Source organism: Leuciscus leuciscus (assembly GCF_965113295.1).
Source record: "Leuciscus leuciscus genome assembly, chromosome: 18".
Classification (NCBI taxonomy): domain Eukaryota; kingdom Metazoa; phylum Chordata; class Actinopteri; order Cypriniformes; family Leuciscidae; genus Leuciscus; species Leuciscus leuciscus.
In genome coordinates this window covers 22,770,131-22,775,301 of record NC_138742.1, presented here as the reverse complement: position 1 = coordinate 22,775,301, position 5,171 = coordinate 22,770,131, and the positions used below count along the sequence as shown (strand labels likewise).

The window sequence follows — 5,171 nt, the reverse complement described above, 5'->3', positions numbered from 1 at the left end:
AAAGGGACATTCAGATCATCTGCATCATTCTGATCCTCTGTGGAATGTAAGGGAGACACGTCATTGTTGGCTGTACTTTCCACAAAAATTACATCTGTGTCTGAAGCTTGAAAGAAGTCATTCACTCTCCTGGAAGAAGTGGGAAGACTTTGATCCTGGTTATTTCTGTGCAAGTCATCTATTGTGTCTGAATCTGATATGTCCACTCCACTTTCTGTTTCCTCTTCCCTAATGATCTTTTTTGTTGTGAGGTAGAACCTCATCATTGTGAGTTTGGATGTATTATACATTTCCCCCACTGTAGTTTCTTCATCTAGTGACACTTCCTGATAATTTGTTAGATCCAATTCAAACTCAGAAACACTGCCATGAGAATTGTTTTCATTTGGGAAAAACAAACGAATTGTTGTTGTCTAGTTGTTTGGTTTTCAGTTTGTGAATTGTTTGTTTTTGGTCTTTTGCTCAGTTTTGATTTTAGGCGCTCAAACAGCTTTGACTTCCTGCAAGTTGGCTCAGTTTCTTGCCTCCTACAAAATCCCCAAACTGCCAGTCTGTCTCCATATGAAGGAAAATAGCTTCTCATCTGGTCATCAGTCATTAGCAGTAGGACGCTGACATCAATCTGCAAATAAACACATTTTTGAGTATTATGCAATACATAAACAACAAAGTTGATACAATTCATACAAGCATCTAGGTCTGGGTTGATCCTACTAATCATATACCTGCCTTCAAGAAATTGTTCGCACAAAGGGAACATTTTATCATTTACTCAAAAAAAAAAAAAAAAAGATTTCAGTCTGAGCTGTTGTTTTCCAAAAAATCAGTTATAAAAGGCAATGGTTATTTTCATATTTTTTGTCAGTCATTATGCCTCACACACAATTGAGCATTCAAGCCTTTTTGAGCAGAACATGCTATAGGGCTTGTTAGTATCAGTAGAAAAAAAAAACATAGCTTTGTTTTAGCATTTTTACATTTAATTTCAGTGCTTTTACATAGATGAACTTCCCCACAGTAGTATCCACATTATTTTTAATGTAAGAACAGCTCTGCCTTTAGTAACTTTAATGTGTTGGGTTGTCCACTTCCAGTTATTTTAGCTGTACAAAAACAGTAAGTTATGCTGCTTGATAGCAAACTGGTATTTACAATCATATAATTTTATTATTTGTAAAATAAGATTTTATTATCTGTATTTGCGCTGTACACAATATTTGAATAAAGTCGTTATTTTTGTTTGTTTTTGCACACAAAAAGTATTCTCGTCGCTTGATAACCTGAGGGGTTTAGCGACTTGGACTATTTTAACAATGTCTTTACTAACTTTTCTGGGATGGCAGATATCAATCCCATAGAAGCCTCATGGAGGAGAGAGACAGCTCTCAGATTTCATCAAAAATATCTTAATTTGTTTTCTGAAGATGAACAGAAGTCTTACGGGGTTGGAACAACATGAGGGTGAGTAATTACTGACAGAATTTTCATTTTTGGGTGAACTAACCCTTTAAGGGGCACACAGAGGGAAATTGTGACATCTCAAATGGAGCTATTTCAATTACTATTCTATCCTAGCACTTCAAAAGGGTGGAAAACACAAACTCATATTTTAAACTGAGAAGTTAGCTTTGATGGTATAAAACTTGCAGAATGTTTTATTGAATAGTATCCTCTTATAGGTGTAAATAACATTTAGATTTTCCATTTCATGACCCTTTTAATATTAAATATTAATTTCTAATTTGAAACACTTATGGTTTGTCATTGACTGACAAAATAAATAGCTTTTTTACATTCCATATTAGGTTTATTTAAGGTATATATATATATATATATATATATATATATATATATATATATATATATATATATATATATATAATGAGCCCACTTATGTTCTAGATAAGCCCACATGTTTGTTTTAATGTAATATTCTACACATTGTAGGGCTGAGCAAATATGAGCAGAACTCTTTACTGTCCTAGTACTTCAAAAATGTGAATTAAATTTGGCACAATGGCCTTCATCATCACAGTATGCTAATGCCTATCTAGTGCAAGGGATTTCATCAATATGCTGATTGAGGACTGTTGGGACACTCCAGGCACAGGATGGTTCTGTCTGGAGAGAGAGTAATTTGCAACTCAATGACACGTCTGTACCATTTGCTTCACAGGACATACAGTACTGTATATGCTTTCACCTACATACTGTTTATTATTAGTGTGTTCTAATATGTAACTATGCCATGTTGGGTCTCATCTGACAGCCTATAAACTGAAATGAATGGTGGTGAACTTAATAGAGATATTAAAGTATCCTAATGTACAATCTAAGTACTATTGGTTAAACATTCATTGAGGAGAATGTTAATGTTCTTCTCCCCCTCTAGATCTCCACCCATTTGCCTCATCTTTTGGTTTCCTGTCGGTTGGGTTTGGTGTTGGTATTCCACTCATGTTTAACAGTGCTTTGCTCAGGGTATAAGAAGGAAAGGTAACTGTGGATCTAGGAGAAAGTACGGTGGCCGAGAGAGCTCAACGCGCTGCAACTGAAGAAAACACATGCAAATAGAAAAACACCTGCAAATTAATAAAACATCTTCATCAGTTTCACAACACATGTGTGCTCCAAATACTCACAACACAACCAAATACAGAAACACACTGCAAAAGTTCACAACACAAACAAATCAGAAACGCGCTGCAAATAGGACAGAACACAACATAAATGTTTCCGGGGAAGCCAATAAGTGACGGACCCGACTGGGACGTGCTTACGGAGCTGTCTACTTTAATTTAATTTATTATTTTATTTTTGTTGCAAAACGTACAGAGATTGCACGTTTATGACATACAACTTTGTATACAATATACAAAATGCATTTGCAATATGTTCAATGTCATATCAGAAAAGAACAAGCTGAAGACTAAAATAAATAAAAGAAAAAAAGATAGAGAAAAAGAACATGAGGGAAAGATATTAACACATCAGTTACATTGTACACATTCATGTTATGTTAAAATAAGTTTCATAAGAAATGTTAGAATGAAGGGTCCAAATCATAGACAGTAGGCTATGTAAGAGGTCTAAATATGAGACGGCGCTGCGTTGTCATGGGAACATCCCAGGTGAAAATAATGAGGAAATTACTTTGGCTTTCGTTGCTCCCTTCATCAAGTCCGTTCCAAACGGCTACATAATGGCACACAAGTGCCCCGCTCCCTCCAAAGTGCCCACTACAAGGGCTCTGCCATCTGCCCTTTTAAGGGAGTAACGTTAGGGCATAGGTAATGCTCACGAGCAATAAAAAACGTCCCAGCCGGGTCCGTCACTTATTGGGTTCCCCGGAAACATTTCCGTTGTGTTCTGTCCTATTTGCAGCGCGTTTCTGTATTTGGTTGTGTTGTGAACTTTTGCAGCGCGTTTCTGTATTTGGTTGTGTTGTGAGTATATGGAGCACACATGTGTTGTGAAACTGATGAAGATGTTTTCTTAATTTGCAGGTGTTTTTCTATTTGCATGTGTTTTCTTCAGTTGCAGCGCGTTGAGCGTAAGAAAGGCTTTAACCCTGCCACTCCCGCACACCGGTGCGTAACCTCATACTACAAGAAAGGCTTTTACGGCCTCTTCTGCACAACAGTGCATTATTTGTTACAACTGAGTTTCTATACAGTATGTTGTTTCATTCTGCCGTCTGCATATTTAAACATGTAACGTAAGAAATGACTTTGTCTGCTTTAAGGCTTTGAGAATCTTTCCTTTCATCACTGATTATGTTGAAAGCTAAAGTGATTTTATCTTTTGTTATCCAAACGTTCAGCTTAAATCCTATGTTTTCCTATCAGATCTAAGAAAGACCTTTACAGAAATACGAGGTTAAAGAGTAACAACAACTTTAATGGAGTCAGATTAATTATATTGGAGTCAGATAAATATTTGAAGTATACACGTCATCATTCAACTGCATTTTTTTCCAATTATTGGTTCAAAAATAGCAGCGCAAGTTTCCAGCCTTACACATTTTATAAAATAAACATTACATAATCTCAGTAAGAAATACATTTGTAAGTAGGCCTAAATGGTATGTGGGCTTAAAATGGTCACTTCCTCCAAATAATGACAATTTTCATTTTTGGGTGAACTATTCCTTTAATTTTTCAGTGGGTTAATTCATTTGTTCAATATTACCTTGTCCTCCTCCAGCCTTTTTATGGTGGTTTCTGGAATGTTCCTCTCCCTCAGAAAAAAGATAAATTCGTCCATCCTGTAATAATGATAGTTAAATAGAAATTAATAACGAGATCAAACTGAGGCTGGTAGGCCAATATTAAGTCTATAGTATGTAAGCCATAAAACCAAATATCTGTGTCGTTATGGTCAATATGTGTTGTGCATAACAAAGCAAGCTCCTGTCCTGATGCAAAACAGTTTTGGTTCAGTGACAGTAAACTACTGGACTGGATATTATATTAAATCACTCTTTATAAACATAAAATCAACACTTAACATGCAAGAAGATTAGGCTACGTAATAGACAACCTTAGCACGCGCACGTTACCAAAACTAACATTTTATACTTGCCCAACGTATTTTATTAACACATGCTGATCGTATGGTAAATGATTAGCATGCCAAAGAATAAATATGATCGAACCTTGTCGCCGGAAAATGTCCCGCAAAGCTCTGTTGTTGACGATGGAAAGGAAGAGACTCTTGTGTGGTATCTCGTGGCCTCTATGCTCGTGGCTTCCTATGGTGCGAGAAGGTCAAAGTTGATATCAATTGCGCGAAAAAAAGTCAGAATTGCGAATTTTTCTCAGAATTCTGACTTTATATCTCACAATTCTGACTTTATATCTCACAATTCTGACTTTATATCTCGCAATTCTGACTTTATATCTCACAATTCTGACTTATTATCTCAGAATTCTGACTTTATATCTCGCAATTGCGACTTTATTTCTCAGAATTCTGACTTTATATCTCACAATTCTGACTTTTTTTCTCAGAATTCTGACTTTATATCTCGCAATTGCGACTTTATATCTCAGAATTCGGACTTTTTTTCTCAGAATTCTGACTTTATATCTCGCAATTCTGACTTTATATCTCACAATTCTGACTTTTTTTCTCAGAATTCTGACTTTATATCTCGCAATTGCGACTTT

At 35.8% G+C, this 5,171-nt stretch overlaps 1 long non-coding RNA gene across 1 annotated transcript; it reads right to left on the bottom strand.

Annotated features, from left to right (window-relative positions):
* Positions 1-543: 543 nt before the first annotated feature.
* On the bottom strand, positions 544-4,733 carry LOC309480706. The gene is made up of 3 exons (XR_014199740.1): positions 4,658-4,733; positions 4,192-4,267; positions 544-622 (listed from the first exon to the last, which is right to left on the bottom strand). It is a non-coding gene; the product is annotated as an uncharacterized lncRNA (long non-coding RNA).
* Positions 4,734-5,171: the final 438 nt, after the last annotated feature.